The sequence below is a fragment of the Scylla paramamosain genome, chromosome 21, assembly GCF_035594125.1.
Source record: "Scylla paramamosain isolate STU-SP2022 chromosome 21, ASM3559412v1, whole genome shotgun sequence".
NCBI lineage: Eukaryota > Metazoa > Arthropoda > Malacostraca > Decapoda > Portunidae > Scylla > Scylla paramamosain.
Window position 1 is genome coordinate 12,577,387 of NC_087171.1, and position 18,380 is coordinate 12,595,766.

At 39.6% G+C, this 18,380-nt stretch overlaps 1 long non-coding RNA gene across 1 annotated transcript in view; it reads left to right on the plus strand.

Moving 5' to 3' along the window:
- Nucleotides 1-18,380, plus strand: part of LOC135111043 (uncharacterized) — a 129,346-nt gene that overhangs the window by 80,507 nt on the left and 30,459 nt on the right. The window lies entirely within an intron of this gene.

Here is an 18,380-nt window from a genome sequence, read left to right on the forward strand (position 1 = left end):
GCTCTTACGAGGACACGCAGACCATGATTTTAGATTTTTGGTCCTCTTGAACAAGGCAGACAGGGAGGTCATGTTATTTTCTGTTCGCACGTCACTTGACTACTCTCACATTTGCTTCCCTTAAGGTGCGGACTCGAGCCTTCTCAGTTTTATTTTTTATGCTTGAAATCATCGTGAAACGTACATTGGTAAACAGGAGGTGCAATTAGAGGTTGGAACACAGAATTGAGGTACAAGAGAATACATAGCTTGGCGTACTTTGGTAGTTTGGTGTGTACTGATTCGAAATTAAATGTTATTCAGGTATTAGTGTTAGAATATGGGTTGGGGTAGTAGTAGTAGTAGTAGTAGTAATAGTAGTTTTGGGAAGCATCATACAAGATACGTACGTTTTTTTTTATTTTATTTATATGTACATTTCTTTCTCTCTCTCTCTCTCTCTCTCTCTCTCTCTCTCTCTCTCTCTCTCTCTCTCTCTCTCTCTCTCTCTCTCTCTCTCTCTCTCTCTCTCTCTCTCTCTCTCTCTCTCTGTCTCTCTCTCTCTCTCCTCTCTCTCCTCTCTCTCTCTCTCTCTCTCTCTCTCTCTCTCTCTCTCTCTCTCTCTCTCTCTCTCTCTCTCTCTCTCTCAGAGGAGTCTAAAGTTTCCTCTTTATTAGATTTATCGGGTATTCTCGGTAAACTTATAAGTCTAAAAGTACGGTAATGATTTTTTTTTTTTACATTAAGAAAGGACTGACAAAGGAGTACGAAAAGAAAATGATAATAAGTTTTTTTTTTCTATCATCTGAAAGAGACACCGAACTCTTACAGAGCGTAAATTTTTAAGTCACAGGAAGGTGAAAATATTGGCACGTGGCTGTCTATTTACACATGTACTGCAACATTTTGTATATAAACTTGACCAAATACTCTGTTGCATGAATATGTATGCATCTATCTTTATCTGTTTATCTATCTGTGTGTGTGTGTGTGTATGTGTGTGTGTATTTATGTTACCGCTATAAGGTACGTGTATGATAAAATTATTTACATAGAAATCCGATATACCGTCCGAAATTATTTAGTCAGAAAACTTGAAATACTGTGTTCAAAGTCTGTATAAAATAGAAAATGTCGAGCCGGGTTGCAGGGCACGCAGGGACGGGCCACCAGCAGCTGTGTGGGGAAGAGGATGTGTCTCATAGCAGCTTTATTACTTGGAATTACAACATGATATTAATCTGTGATGGGAGGAACGTCAGGCACCATGTTGAAAATCCTCGCTTTTATGCTGATGGGTCCTTTGTAATCCCGGGGAGAAAAAATAGAAACATAATAGGATTTTACTCGTACAAAGACTCTCACTAGTGATTTATATATAGTCTTGCATCGATAACCATCATGCATGTATTCATAACCCTGACTTTTGGGTGCACTTAATATTTCAGCGTTTCGTACCCATGCGCGCCTCGACAGTGCCCCGTGGAAATGTTTGAACTGCAGGGAACAGGAAGTGTGTTGAGGGTGCGTGGTAACGGAGTGGTGGAGGACGATGATGTGTGATGTGTGGCAGAAGGTTACTGGGTGGTGATGGAGTGTCGGGAGGTGGTTTGATGTAAAAGAGTCTGTAGTGATGAAAGGATGTTGAGGTGATGTTTGATGTTGAAGAAGGAATGCTTGGTGATTGAGGGATTGTTGGGGATGATGTGTATGTGAAGGAGTGTGTAGTGATGAAAGGATGTGGAAATGATATCTGATGTTGAAGAAATTGAGGAGCATCGGAATAATGCCAGATTTGAAAAAAAAAAAAAGTGTGATCAGTAATGAAGTGATGTTTGGTGATGTTTACTGTAGGTTGTAATGAGGTGAGGGAAAAGATGAAGCTGTAAGGCTGTTGGTTGATGTTTAAATGACAATAATAACAACATAGGATGACGATAAATAGGCTGACTAATGATAGTCTAGGGATGGGAGTGTGTGGGTAGAGATGGCAGAGTGGAAGTTCTAAATGATAGGAGGTGTAAAGAGTGGTGGCGTGTCTTCGGTAGTGCAGTAATGATAGAGCTGGGGTGAGGTATGAATAAAGTGCAGGGGTGACTCTGGGGAGTATGTGGGGTTTGTGATGGAGATGAAATGTTGAGGGTTCCTGAAGGGTTGAACGCAAGGGGTGGTGGCGTGGCTTTAGTGTTGGAATAATGACGGTGCGAGGGTGAGGTAAGAATAAAATGTTGGGGTGAATGTGAAGTGAAGATAAAATGTTAGAGGGTTATTGTCAGGTGCGAAGCATGACGGTGTTACACTAGTAGTCTATAGACACTTTTTTACGACAGTAATGTAGTGGTGCGTTAGTATCGGCAAGCACCTGTACAGACCGTGTGTGGTGTAGCTAGGTTAATTATCACAGTCACTCACTCCATCACTGCTCAAAGTAATTCCCGGCCATGCTAGCTGCAGGTGTGAAATGAAGCCAATTTGTATATTTTTTTTCGAATTATTAATTAAATAACTCGATATATGTACTCAGTTACAAGGCAGTTAATATCATGGACTCATTTACTCTGTAATATCCGTTATGCATTCTAAAAAAAAAAAAAAGTTTTTAATATTGCATATATCTTTTCCGCCACGCATCAACATTCTCACTTTAATAATATTCAAACACATTTATTCCCTCCTTTCCGCATGGGTACGCCAAGCTCGCCGCCGCCCCTTGTTAATCTGCGGCGTGGCAAGTCTTAATTGGTGATTTCTCTTGGCCGCCACTACAACACCTCTGTGGCGGCCACGGGACACAGCGGCCACCGCATGTGTGGTCTCGACGACGATACTTGTGAAGATTAAATTAGCGATTATAATGATAACAATAATAATAATGACAAATAACGATAATGATGATAGTACGTAATAATAACAAAGTGGCGTCGACTATTGCTTTCCCACCACCAAACAATGAAATAGACGTGCGAGATCTGCATCATCCTGTGAAACGTTTAATCTTTTGAAGTGTGTCTCGGCTTGTCTGTTTGTGTTTATTATTTTATTTTTGCTTCTCCACTGGGTTCACCGGATTATAAGTCGGAGCTCCAGGAAATTAATCAAGATCCTGACATCAACTTCCTTCAACAGTACGGCTTTTAGAGTTGCCTTACCTTTCAGTTGCGTTTGTTGATGGTTCATTGTGTAGTTAAACTGGTAAAATCCTGAGTAAATGTATTTGTAAGGTTCTGGCAGTAGGACAAATGTGGCAGTAGGACGATGTGGATTTTTATTTGGTGTGTGTGTGTGTGTGTGTGTGTGTGTGTGTGTGTGTGTGTGTGTGTGTGTGTGTGTGTGTGTGTGTGTGTGTGTGTGTGTGTGTTTACTGCGCGTTGGAAGAAGGCTGCACACTTCCTCCGCCAAAGGAATTAAAAAAAAGTCCGGTTGGCTATCAGTATTCATTTCTTCATTTTTTACATCTCGCTTAATCCAGCGAAAGTGAACTTTGATAATTTCTCTTACGTGTTATTTGAATGTATGTAAATTTACGACACATCCTGCAGTACTGAGGAGAAAAAAAAGTATCAGCGTTGACCTACCTTCTGATTAACATCATGCTATCCTTTGTGAATCAGGCGGTAAATTATGCTTCTTACAAGTTGAAAACCTATTTTCTTTTTTTTTTTTAGTTCACCTTTATTGTTAAACCACTCTGGGCTTTCATGAGGACTATTTTAAAAGACCAAAGAGACCATTAACCGGGTTCTCGTGGATGTTTTCTTTAATTAATGCTGGAGAATCCTTATTTAACGATTACTAGAATCATAACACACTTGAAAACCTTAATGACCTCCACAACAGCCTGTTAGAATCTGCCAAGATAAGATGCTGAAATGTATGAGGTTACGAACCATTGAGAGAGAGAGAGAGAGAGAGAGAGAGAGAGAGAGAGAGAGAGAGAGAGAGAGAGAGAGAGAGAGAGAGAGAGAGAGAGAGAGGGGGGGAGGAGGGAGAAAGACACTGCTATACACAGGTCATGGAATGCTGATGAAATGGAGAGGCAAGGCATGCGGGACACGTGTTCGTATTCGTGTAGATGATTGAATAATTTGTCTTTGATTATATCTCTTCACAAAGGGATTTTATCGTGCTTTATGAGGGCCCGGTGCACACGCCCGTCAGTATAGCACGTTATTGCCGCGTCCACTCCGGTAATGGTGATGGATGGTTCCACTCTAGTTTTCGCATTTTTTTCTCACCTCACTAATTTTTTTAATCTTAAATTTGTTAACACCATTACTAGGTTTTCTATGATATTATTGAAAGATGGACTGAAGATGGATTCAGTGTTATTTGCATTATTTTTTCTGTTTCACCTCATTTCATGTAGACTCAATAACTTCAGTAAGTTTTTTTAATTAAAAAAAATTTTGGTAATGGTGATTGATAGACTCACTCTAGCATAAGCATTCTTCGTTTTCTTCATCTCATAGATTTTTTTTTATATTTTTTTATCTAATTTATTAACATCATTGCGAGGTTTTGTGTTTTATTTTTTGGATGAAAAAAGTGAAGCCATCGTCTGTTCCTGTCATCACGTCATCATTTCTGTCATATCAATCTGCTGTGACTTTTTTTTTTTTTTTAGCTCCCCACTCATTTTCTCTGTAGACATATTGACACCACCGCCAGGCTTTGTGTACATTCCTAAAACACAGATTAACTTTCGAATATGAAACAAAGTAAAGTCACGGGCTGGTCATGTCATCACCACCCCCCCCCGGCAAAAAAAAAAAAAAGTGTACAATATTTTTTTATGTACATGTTAACACCACACTCTGGCTTTGTGTTTATTCGTAAAATGCAGCTCAGTCCATGAATAAAAAAAAAAAAAAAGGTGGAGTCGTCACCCAGCCCTGTCATCACCGTGCCCCGGAAAGCTGTCAGTGTCCAATCCTTCACACTGCGCCGCTGTGTTCCCCGCTGTGATATCTTTTATAGCTCTCCTGCACGGGTGATACTTTTCTGCACTTGCCAGCTGTACTTTCTCCCTTCCCCCCATCTTTCCACTTTATATTCCCCTCGTATAATCTTCTTAACACGGCATTTGGCTAGCGGGTCCCCTCCACACACGACAACGCACTGGGTAAGATAAGGCGTCGCGGTTAACGTGCCACCTCCACTTCAACTTGGCTGCACGCCGCTCCTCGCCCTGCTGATGGGGAAAATGCCGACCTACCACACACTCCCTTCTTTGTCTCGGCTGAAATCTGGCAGCTCGCAGGCAACTTTAGCATATCAGTGTTTGCTTACTTCCCAGCTTCCAAAGACTGTTTCCTGAGGGGCGTCCCGTGAACTCACCCACTCCTACTCCTGAACGTGAACTCACCCACTCCTGCCCCTTTACCTGCACGTCTTTGTTTCTTCCGTCTTTTCCTCCTTTTAATTTTTTGCAGTCCGCTTCTCTGGTTGTCTGACTTCGTGTTTCTACATCGCTGTCGCCTTTGCCATAACAAATCTGTTTGTTTGTTTGTTTGCTTGCTTGTCTGTTAGTTTATATTTCTCTCTCTCTCTCTCTCTCTCTCTCTCTCTCTCTCTCTCTCTCTCTCTCTCTCTCTCTCTCTCTCTCTCTCTGTCCACAAGGTTTAGGGTATAATTAGCCGGGATGGTTAACCTTACAGCCATCTTCACCAGTCGGAGTGAGCCAGGGCACATGGCCTAATGTATTTACCTCTAAAAGCCAAAAGCTACACAGAAACTTAAGTGGCCGTATCAAATTATTAAAGTATGTAGATGTTTGTTAACTTTGAATGTAACCACACACACACACACACACACACACACACACACACTTAAAGAAAAAAAAATGGAGGTAACTTGGTTTTGATGTCAGCCTGTCTGCTAAACCTACACCTATACACCTACACGCTACACCTACAACCTGCAAGTCAGCCACTTCCTTCAGTCTGTCAAATTTCAAGCTCTCGTCGGCATTGTTACGCGTTTTCTTTGTTCTTTTGCTTTGATCTTATTCTATTTTATTCTATTTTGTATTTCTTTTTTCTTATTCTATTAAATTTTCTTTTTTACTTTATTCTGTACTATTTTTTTCCTTCCATTTTATTCTGATATTCTATTTTCTTGTTCTTTTACTTTATTCTGTTGTGTTCCGTTTTCTTTTTCATTTTATTCATTTCTATTCTGTTCTTCTTTTTCTGTTCTATTTTCATTTCTTTATCTTCTGCTCTATTTTCTTTTTTTTTATTCTTACCTTGTCTAATTGCTTTTATTTTGTTCTATTCAGCTCAATATTGTTTTAGTTTATTGTTTTCTTTTCTTTTACTCTCCTACTTTCGTTTTCTTTTCTTACCTTTGTTAATTATTTTATTTTATTCTTTTCCATTTTCTTTTCTTTTTCTTTTATATTATTCCATTCATATCTATTTTTTTTTTCACTTTAATTTATATGACGTTCTCCGAAGTGCATCAAACACTCTTATAGACAGAACCTTCTTTAATAAGTGGCTCTGTTAAGTCGCTGCAAGGCCAAAGCAACAAGTCCGCAGCATTGATCGTCTCGCTGAACTTTACAAAAAGGCGTGTGATTGCTTTATTCATCCTCGACGCACACGCCTGGGGAAAATTAGAGAATTATAATGAAAACGTCACTGCTTATCAATACATTAGATTGGAAAAGTGGCAGCGGTTACTGGATCTGTACTCGCAACTTTTTGATTCAGTAAGATGCCAGACAAGCGAGTGCATCCTGCCTGTTTTGGTACTCAGGCAGTTCTGAATCTCCGTTGGATTTGACAACACTTTACTTTGGCGGGAGGATGGAAGGGTTGCCCAGGATGCAGCAGGGTGAGTTGCCCGGTGTTATTGTAGATGTTGCAAGATGTCACCGTTTGTGATTGACCACTGGCTTTGATTTGTTGCTTGAAGACACTGAAGAGGAAACCATGGAGAAGGTACGTAAAACCATACCCATATATACACATCTATTGAAAAAAAAAAAGTTGAAATGGAGAATGAAGAATAAAAAGCAATGTACACGGAAGGAAAAGTTTCCAGTATGGAAGATGAAAATTCATGCAGTAAGATGAAGAGGCAAAGTCTGATCAGCTGGTAGGCGCTTCGAGTGTTACAAGTGATACCATGCATGATCCTTGTTGGCCTGCCCACACACACACACACACACACACACACACACATGGTTCGCGTCACTCGTCCGTTCACCACGCCTTCCCACACCTGTCACCACCTCACGATGCATGTATGCTCATTAACTTCTAAAGTAAAAGAAAAAGTGAATCATGAAAAACCTACATCCCATAGAAAATGCCTTCCCACACCTGTCACAACCGCACATCGCATGTATGCTCATTAACTTCTAAAGAAAAAAAAAAAAAAAAAAGCTGCTCCTCACTCACTCACAGTTCTCCTCAAACCTCCTCCTACATTAAACCTTCCATCAGGAAACTCTTTTCTGCCAAAATTCTTGACACGGCGTCCGGGAAAGAAGAGACGCAGATGCCAATCGGAAATTGCCCTAGAAAATATAGTCAAGAAAGCGAGATTTCCTTTAAAAAAAAAAAAAAAAAAGTGCCGCCTGATGCCCATTCTTTACTCTATATTATTCAACTCGAAATTCTGAATGCGTGTAAGTAGAGAAGACATCCCAGGGTTGTAAGGTTTCACCCCTAGAGATACCTACTTTACGTTACTGTGCTGTATGTTTGGTTATTCTTTTTTTTTTTTTTTACCTCTGCTTGTGTAGTCTGGGGATGAGACAATACGTTTGTGGAGATTAGGGTCAAGCAGTAGATGAAAATATTTTCTCCACTTCACGTTAGTATTGCCGCTCATGAAATACGCGTATTACAAAAGCTGTGCCAAATTACCTCAGGTGTTGCGGCGCCAGTTGTCATATAAAGATCTAATAGTGTCCTTTCGTTTGCTTTATCGTGCTTCTTTCTCTCCCCCCGTGGCGTGGTTACTCTCCTGCAACCTCATTAACTTTCTCCAGCCCTCCTACAAACATAGTCACCAGTATCCCGCCCTTGGCCCTTTGCTGCAACACATTGCCCTTGTCACATACATTCTGAATCACTACATCGACGTCCGTAAAGGAGCAAGTCACACTTTAAACGTTGCCATATTTGTTCTGTAAGGATTAGTTTCATAACACACACACACATACACACACACACACACACACACACACACACACACTTGATTCACTCCAGTAAAACTAGAAAAAAATTATGAATAAGAAAAATATACGTATATGAAGATTGCTGTCCTCATTATACGTAGCAGTCCAGTCCGGTATCAGTCAAATTTTCTCACAATTGCCTAGTCAAGGATAGGCATTCGTGTGTGTGTGCAAGAACTCGTGACCCTCCCAGGCACCTTCGCCACCAGCGCAGCCTGTGCCGGGAGAGAAGCAGCAGCCATACCAAGAATACTGAGGGAGGGAACAAGACCTACTCCGTTAGCTTCTCGCTTCAGCGCACAAATGTTCCCTGAGATATTTTCACCATTTTGCTTTAGAAGGTCAATGTATCAAGGTAGACAGTTTGTAGGTAGGTAGGTTTGTAGTTAGTGTCCTCTGAAATATGAATTAGGTGAGTTCTCTTTAATATTGCAAGTATAATTTTGAGCTTAAATGAAGTATTCAAGATAAGTGATTTTTCTTGGTTTTCCAACAATAATGAGTAAACATAGAAGCGCAAATTAAAAACTTATTAATGTATATTTAAGCATTTGTGTTACTTAAAACATAAGAAAATAAGAGACACTACCTGTCGTTCTCACCCATGAATTTATCTAATATTTTTCTTAAAAGCTCCCTAATGACTCATCACTTCGGGACTTCGGGACAACCTTTCATCACTTCGGGACAACCTTTAACACTTACAAAAATTAATCCTAACATCCAATATCTAATTTGTCTTGTCTCTGACAAGACAAATTTATACATTGATTTCACTCAGAAAAAGAAAGATCAGAACTAACTAAAACTCATAAATCTTTTTCGTCCTCTGATCTTACCGGAAGCTCGTTCTTTATTGTGTAATTATTGTGTGGACTTCTAACCGCGCAAAGCACTTTACATTTGATAATATGGAATTGCATTTGCTATCTATCTGTCCAGGTCCAAGGGTGTCTGCAGGCTGATTGTGTCCGATAACTGAAGTAATGAGTTATAGTGATAATTATTTATTTTTTAGCTTTTCTATCCTCAATTTATAGAACCAAGTGAACACAATGAAGCGCGAACTGATGTGCCTGTGATTTATTTTACTGTTTTGGTTTTAAAAACATTTCTCGCATTCCAACTTGTGTTTGCTTCGCGGGGATTCAGGGATCCGCTCGAAAAATGTTCCTTTTTCTATTCTTTCCCCGGTAATTACTAAATTCCATGGATTTTCTATATTTTATTCCTTTTGAAGCTTCGAAATTTTTATAGATGGATTAATCTGTAATTCAAATTTCATTTTATTTTTTTTCTTCTCAACATTTTTATTTTTTTTAGACTCATTTTAATTGTCTGTATAGTGTGTATGCATGTGTGTGTGCGTGTGTGTGTGCATTTGTTTGACTTAACAGCAAGGAACAAGATTCCACCTTTTTTCTGTCACGTTTAGATTACGTTTTCGATGATTTTTCAGATACTGGATTGACGTACTAAGCTATTTGATACTTTCTCTCATTTCATCTGTTGAAATTGCTGATGACATGGTTTCATTGAAATTTCTTCGTTTGTCTGTTGAAAAAAATAGGAGGGCTAATTGGCTAATCAATTTCTCTGCCTATAGATATGATTGTTTAACATAATGTTTAAGTGGTGCGATAAATCACAACGAAGTGCGTCTTGAACTGTAAAAAATACTGAATGTGTGAGGTGTGTTAGCGAATATCACACAAAGTATTACTGAGGCACAACGTTGTGATCTTTTTCTGAACGGGGAAATCATATACCCAAGGAAAATGTTGTATTTCCTCCAGACTCCAGGAAACTTGCATAAAGTAGAACCTTTGCGTGCAACGTGATGTGTTAGGTATGAGCCGCGCTGCCACGGTTCTTGTGAATGAAAGAAAAAAATACTGTCACGAATTTACGATATTATAAATTTTCAGTGATTCGACTGTACGTATGATGATGATGATGATGATGAAGAGGAGGAGGAAAATAGAAGTGTGAAAGAGGAGAGCTAAACAGGACTTGGTGAAGAGGAAGAGGAAGAGAGGAGTAAAATAGGAGTGTGGGAGAAGAAAGAAAAACAGAAGCTGATGAAAAAAAGGAGGAAGAGTCAGAAAGCAAAAAAAAAAAAATATATATATATAAGCGTGGGATAGATAGAAACAGGAGTTGGTGAAGAGGAGGAGGAAAAAGAAGAGATGAGGAAAATATGAGTGTGGGGAGAAGAGAGGGAAACAGGAAACAGGAGTTGGTGTATCTAATTATTTTCCTCGGTACTATTAGAAGAGGGAAAAATCCTTTAAAGAGCTGAGGAAGCAGCGAGGGAAGCTGAGTGTTGTTAATCTTGCCTCCGCCGGGTATCGTCTGAGTGTCCCAGAGCTTTCACAAACATTAAATCAGGGTGGAAGGTTCTCCCAAGCAGGCACGAACTCATCCACAACGAGGCTCCACAGTGCAGTGCGGAGGAGAGTGGATGCGATAACATTTTCCTCAGGGGTGCATAACGCTGATTTTTATGGATGCTCACTACAGTTTTCAGGGCATGAGCTAAGAAGACTGGATGGGCCGGGCAGGGTGCGAGGGCGTAGAACCTGGAACACCCTCACCAGTCCACTGAAGAGATCAATGTACTGCAAGGTTTCCTCAAGTATGTTTCTTCCACGGGCCTTCCATCCTTAAGCTTTTACCACGTGTGACCCCCCCTCCGCCCCGCCCCCCTTGATGAATTAGGTTTGGTTACAGTTAAGTTAGATTAGGTTTATTTTATTTGTTTATTATTTATTTATTTATTTTACGGAAATGTAATATACTTTCTTTTAAGGTAAAATAAAGTGATCTGGCACAATTTCAGAGCATAATACAGGACACACTGCCAGCAAAATGGAGGAATGGAAACTTTTCAGTGCCTATACAACTATTATTCTTTGTTTTGTCAAGTTGTCGCTGTTATTGACGTGTAAAGGTTTAACACTATTAGAGGGAAGATCAGATTTCCTCACTTTGATTAATTAGTTCGAAGATGAAGGAAAGAACTGAGTTTGGAAAAATATAACTTAATATGTTTGACACTCTCTCAGTTATTCTACTGACTCAAGGCAAGCAAGTGGAAGATGTAAAGCAACTTGATTTAGTAATTATGAGAATAACCAAGAAAGCCTCGGAGTAATGATTCAAGACAACCTGTGTCAATTGCATCTGGTAGCTAAAGTTGCTGCGTAGAAGACCGAGCGTTCAATCACTCCGTCTTATAAACAAGAAGACAGGCAATGCAAAATTCCATCAACCTCTCGATCAGTCTGTCGAATTACAAAATAGGACGACTGGTGACTGTAAAATTCCCTCATTCAGTTAACCAACATGTCTAATTACAAAACAGGACGACTGGGACAGAAAAAAAAAAATCCCAACCAATCAATACGTATAATCAAAAACAGGAAGACTGGCATTGCAATATATCCAGCGCAGGATGATACTTGATTGAAGGCCTCTTGATGACATAACGATATCCTGCACTTGTAATACATTGAAGAATATTTATATGATATGAACCAAGGTAAAAGAAAAAAAAAGTTATGTATTTTAAACTTAATTATTGGAATACTTAATTAATGGTGAGTGGCGTACTTTTTTTTTTTATGAGTTGGGTCTTTAGCTTTACTGGAATTGAATGCGTGGATGAAACTGTGAAAGAAAATAGAGATTTTTACACAAAATGACGGTCATGTAGATATCTAGGTACCAATAGTAAATGTGAGTGCTGATTACAGTAGATTATCATTAGAGAATGTAACCGAGGACCATATTGTAGTTCCGTGTCTTAAGTATTTCAGGAATAGATAATAGAATATAAACCTTATACTTAGAGATCTCAAGGAATGTATGTTGATGCATATTATAAGAGATCTAGGAATTGAAATACATTGCTGATTTTTTTTCATTATATACGACAGTAGAGACTTTGTGAATAAAGAGGCAGTGCTGTAATTACAATGCTACATACGTAAAGAATAAAGATAGTTGAGTAATTACAATGAATTAGCGTTTTAAATAATAAATCTCAGGTAATGGGGAAAAACGGGAAATGTAAGTAAAAACCAGCTAATGAAGAACAAACAAGATTCAAAACTGGTACAAGAACAAAATCTGAAACTGACACAAGAACAGAGAAGGATGAGAGAGAGAGAGAGAGAGAGAGAGAGAGAGAGAGAGAGAGAGAGAGAGAGAGAGAGAGAGAGAGAGAGAGAGAGAGAGAGAGAGAGAGAGTTGCCAGAAATACTTGACCTCCCTAACTCCTCAGAGAGGGTTTTACAATCAATAGAAGTCTGCAGAACTAAGTTAAGTGAGAGTCATGCTATTCCTGAGGGTTTTGTGTTGGAGAAGAGCGGTTAGTTAGTAGTTCAAGGCTCCTCCCTCAGTATAACTTGTGTTCCTCTGCCTTCCCCTCTCCCGGCACAGTCCCACGAGGCAGTGTTGGTGGGGAAAGTGCAGGGAAGGGTCACCACCAATACTGAAGCGCGCGCACACACACACACACACACACACACACACACACACACACACACACACTTAGTCTGGGTTTTGCAATCTTCATATATAGTGTTTTTGTAAGTGTTTCCTCCGGTGAAGTAAGACTAGAGTGCCTGCTGTGTAATTCACCAAGGCCTCATCGCGAGCGGACCAGTAACCACCAACCGTTACCCTCTCAGTGCGAGCTCAGGGTTCATTATTACCGATCACTGGGTAAGACTGTGACCTCACACCACACACCCGATCCCCCTGGTCGGGGGAGACAGTAACTGACCCGCTTGTCAGCGGAAAAATCCCAGAGGTAACCAGGTTAGCTCCTGGAGGGGTTCGAACTTTTGGCAGCCATAGTGGCCAATAGACTCGGCTCCTTTACCGCTGTGTGTGTGTGTGTGTGTGTGTGTGTGTGTGTGTGTGTGTGTGTGTGTGTAAGCTAAGATAAAGTTTATATATATATATATATATATATATATATATATATATATATATATATATATATATATATATATATATATATATATATATATATATATATATATATATATATATATATATATATATATATATATATATATATATATATATATATATATATATATATATATATATATATATATCAAAATTCATGGAAAAATGTTAATATTTCTATACATTTTTCGATTTAACGGCAATTAGTTACAAAATCAAATAGTATTTCTATCTGAGGCAAAATTTATTGTTCATGTGAAATTGAATTCGAGTAAAGAGAAGCACAATTGTGATATCCAGTACAGTCATGGTGACTGGTGAGAACATTCCGTTATATTTTTGTTAATCCTGTGAAAACTAAGATGCGAGAAAGACAACAGAAAAGATAACTTGGAGTTGTGTAGTCTGCGTGAGGTCACCTCTTTGAGTTACAAATGCCTACGGGAAGAGCCACAGCTGGAGGTCATGAGTCCAGCACGTAATGAAGACCATGGCGAATCAGACACACACACACACGCACACGCACACGCACACGCACACACACACACACACACACACACACACACACACACACACACACACACACACACACACACACACACGTAGAATCTCCATAGAAAATGGTGCATAAAGAATAAGTATCCTCGAGATGTATCAAATTTTAACGTTTCTTATATTGATCGTGACCTGAAAGACACCCGAAAATGTTTAGAAACTGAAAATAAAGTGGAAGCAGGAAACATAAGAAGGAAAGGCACGAATCAGAATGTAACAGACACCATGAATTATTCAGATAGAACAGAGAGTGATGTGAATGCAGGTAACGGCACAAAACGTAACGTAATGTGAAGAATAAGGCGCTTTGGGGAAAAATGCACATTTCTTTGCTTAGTGAAGCCTTTCACGGCATCGCGTGCTGCAGGGAACGAGGGGCTGTCCAGGTTTTCGTAGTAGTGTCAGGTAGGCAGCTGACACGTCTTCGTATCCCGGCCAGCCGCCCCAACCAGCCAGCTGCTGTCGCGGAGGCTCACCAGAATCACGAGGCGTCAAAAATATGTTCCACACCTCAGGACGCAACAGGAAAAGTTTGCAGGCGATGGCAGCGCGAGGTCAGGAAGTGAGGAAAAGTGTGTACCTTGAGGCAACTGGGGTGCCTATGGTTATAAGATAACTGTCTTGCTCTTCATCCAGTGGTGGCGCTGACCGTGTGAAGGGAGCGGCTAGAACATTACTTAATGTACTGTAGTAAATACGAAGACACGCGCTTTTGTTTAGAGTATATCAATGTTGTCCCATGTAAGCACTTGTGCATCTGTCAGGCTTATGAGCATATAACACACACGAAGAAAATATTAAAGCTTTACTTAAATCACCTTTATTTTTCGGTAATTTATTGTCTGTGGCTGAGATGCGTCGCCTCTCAATGAAGGTATTTACTTAGTATCCTGAGATTATTTTTCATCCAGAATTGCTAGAGAGAGAGAGAGAGAGAGAGAGAGAGAGAGAGAGAGAGAGAGAGAGAGAGAGAGAGAGAGAGAGAGAGAGAGAGAGAGAGAGAGTCTGTGTAGAATAATAATAAAGACTTCAATTGTTATTCTGATTAAGCGATTAAACCGATTATAAAAATGTTCCGGCACAATTCTAAAACAGAAATAACAATTGTACATTGTCGTACTTGTAATACACTGACTTTAATTTTTCCATCATCAATGTTATTATTTAAAACCCGCGTCTCGTATGTCATGAACTTTTTTGCCCCAACCATTATGAAAAGAACTCCTGATGATAATGGTGTAGTATTTCCCAGTGTCTTCCATTTCTCTCCGATATTCCTATTATGGGGATGGACGTCACAAATAGCAATGACAACTTTAGAAGAGCAAACCAGTATAGAACATTTCCAGTGTATGTTCGTACTGTGCTTAGGCTGATTATAAAGGTAGTGAGTAGAAGCTTTGTTTTTGTGTTTGGCACCATGTTGTTGTTGTTGTTGTTGTTGTTGTTGTTGTTGCTATATCTTGTTTACAACAGTATTAAGCACTTTGAAAGCTGACATCCTGTGCCTATGGTAATTCTGTAATGCGAGATAGTTAGTGGTTACTTTATTTAGAAATATGAATAACGTAATTGTTTTTTTCAGAATTTAGACAATGTTGAACTTCGTGTTACTCTTCTTTATTTTAAAGATTACGCCGGTAAAGGGAAGTAGTTATGCAATTATGCCATTATTCGAAACACAGTACACAATAACCAGTTTTCCATTTTTCATCGTGATTCAAAGTTGTTCAGGTGAAGACTTGACGGTGTTTGAGGTTTGGAGAGTCAGTGCCTATAGAGATCGTTGCCTGTGGTGGATAAAGTTTGTGAGGCATAGAAGCTTGTTTGAACGAGTTGTTAAGAAGAGGTGTTAGTTTGACGCCCTAATTAGGCGTGCAGGAATAATATACACTGCATTGTGTGGAGTGTATTCATATGGGGCAATTAGTATAAAATCAAGGCAATTCTTTTTCTTTGCTGACGTTTGCCTTTTTTTTTTTCTTTTTTATAGCAGTGTCACACTTTGAAACGCATGTATCAGAATTCCACGTCCCACTCATTCCCCCGGGCATATGACTTATTCATAAACGTCATGCCCTTGTCAGTCTGTCTGTCTCTCGGTGTTGTGGCAGCATGTTCCTCTGTGTCTTTGTTTGGCTCCTCCCCCTCCCCCCCACCCCCGTCTCCATCTGTTGATACTTGCCTTTGTCCTTCCGTCTGTCTGTTTTTCGTTTGCTTCCGTATGTATGTATGCATGTATGTATAAATGTGTTTTCATGTCTTCGATGGAATTTAATGTGTTTACCTTCCCTTATATTTAGTGAAGTCTCGTGCTATGGAAGTGCGTGACGCTAGAATGTGATGCAGACCAAGGAAAACAGAAGGTGTGATGTGTTGAGTAAGTAGCACTTCTGAGAAAAGTGAGTAGAAATGAGATAACCGGCTGAATCATTTGGTGGCAGAACAGAATGCATTCGTAATGTTTAGCACAAGCAATGCATGAAAGTAAGGTATCATGCAGACATGTTTTAAGGCGTTGGTTGATAGCATGAGTTCATTTGAAAGGTTTAGTGGAGAGACTACATAATTATTATAATTTTTGTTTATTTATTTATTTATTTATTTATTTATTTATTTGTCTGTTTGTTTATTTATTTATTTTTTTGCCTCAGCCCTCTGGTATCCGAAAACTTCAAAGATTAGTGTTAATAAATATGTTATTCAAGGTAACGGGTCTTGAATTGGGATACTGTAGTAGTGTTTTCCTTGTCATAAATCTGCACCTTTACTGATAATTATTTGACAATCTGACACTTGTCACTTTATTGGGGTTGCCATAGATGATTTCAATGAGCCAAAATTGAATTACACGCATAGAAAAGAGAAAACACAAAGTCAAATCAGAAATAGAGGGTTTAGTCTTCATATTTGAATTTTAAAAAGAGATAGGAAGGAATTGGTTTCCTAAAAGAGTAGTAGAAGAATAGAATAGACTCGGTGATCAGGTTGTTAGCGTCTAATCATTAGGGAGCTTATGATGAGGATAGTAGGTGGAAATAGGGATGTTTCATACAGGGACTACCATGTGTATAGTTTTCGGCACAAATGATGATGCTTGTATAGGACGTGTGGGTCATATAGGGTGTGAGTGGAGACAGGCGTTGTGGTGCGCAGGTTCATCAAGACTGCAGGACCCGTGGGAAACTAGAGTGATGGAACTGAAAGGGCTAGTTGACATATTGGCCACGTCACAAAAGCTGCAATGAATTCGTGTCAAAGAATAGAGCATAGTAACTGCAAGCTGTCTGATTGCATATTTACAATTTTGATACATACATAGCATTAAAATAGGATAGATAGCAATTATGTTGCTTTTAATGGCTAGTATAACAATGAATCGTGCGTGCAAATGGGATTTAAAGAAAAGGAATATTGTTTCGCGTGTGAAGTCTTGAACTGTGGTATTGATTCGTGGCGTCCTAGAAAATCAACTTCACGGTACATGCACTAATTCGTCATAAAGAAATACTGAGACTGACATTAATCGTACCTTGAGGGCTTCAGTCTATTCATTTGGCTGTGGCTTCCTTTCTCCCAATACTGTGTGTGTAAGAAGATTGAGTGGGGCGGTGTGTCATGACTGTAGGGTGTTGGAGTTTTAAGCCCTTGTGAAGTCCTGCGGATTTGAATGAACGAGGTTTTTTTTTTTTAGAATAAGGGGTTTTGGAGCTTTTAAGGCTTTGGGAATGAAAGAATGGTGTTACGTAAGACCGAACGTTAAGAATAAATGGCTTAAGGAAGTCTTTTCTTCAGCGCTGACGGTGTACTTTTTCTTTGGCTGCGTCGAGACTTTCTGCGAGAGACACCTTTATGGGGAGGTGTTTTGGGTTAGCAGCTTCCTGACTCAGTGGTTTATGGCTGGCCAGATGTCTCATACGGAAAAGTTTTAGAGGAAACAGGACCATCTGAGCGAAGGACTTTGGCGAGAACAGCTCCCTCCGTTGTCAAGGTGATGGTCCTAGGTGAGGGAGTGACTGGCAGGTTGGGGCTGTGGTGTGTCGGGGAAGGGGGACAAGTGTTGGTAAAACTTGCAAGGTACTTTGTATTTTGGTGAGCCATGTGGGAAGAAAACCATCGGGATGGGATGGTCACGTGAGCAGAAGAAAGTGTTCATGGTTTTCTGTTTTTCTGTTGATTCTTCTGTGTAAACTTAACCAGGTATATTTCACCCACGAAGATACCATTAAAATTTCAGAATATTTCCCTTACCATAAATTGCATCAGCCTAACTTCATTTATTTACTTATCTAATTTATTGAGGGCGGATCATTTTAGAGGAAACCATGCAAAGGGGAATATTCGTGGAGGAAATTTATCAAGAGACTTACCTTATAACTCTTGACTGCTCCTCTGTTTTTACCGTCTAGCTTCCCTGAATAAATGGCTGTCACCCTAACAGTTATTGCCTGAATCACGTTTGTAGGGGTGCCTTGTCATCACTGTCATCCTCCGTGGACCACAAGTCGTTTCACTCTTATTCCCACTGCCCCCGCCACGCCATGGACCACACAACCATTGAACATTAAACTGGTGGCTGCAGAAGTTCACGCAGCTGTCCTCTACTCCTGCGGTTTTCGATCTTTTTAAACTCTTGTCATATTTTTATACTTAATGCATATACCTGAGT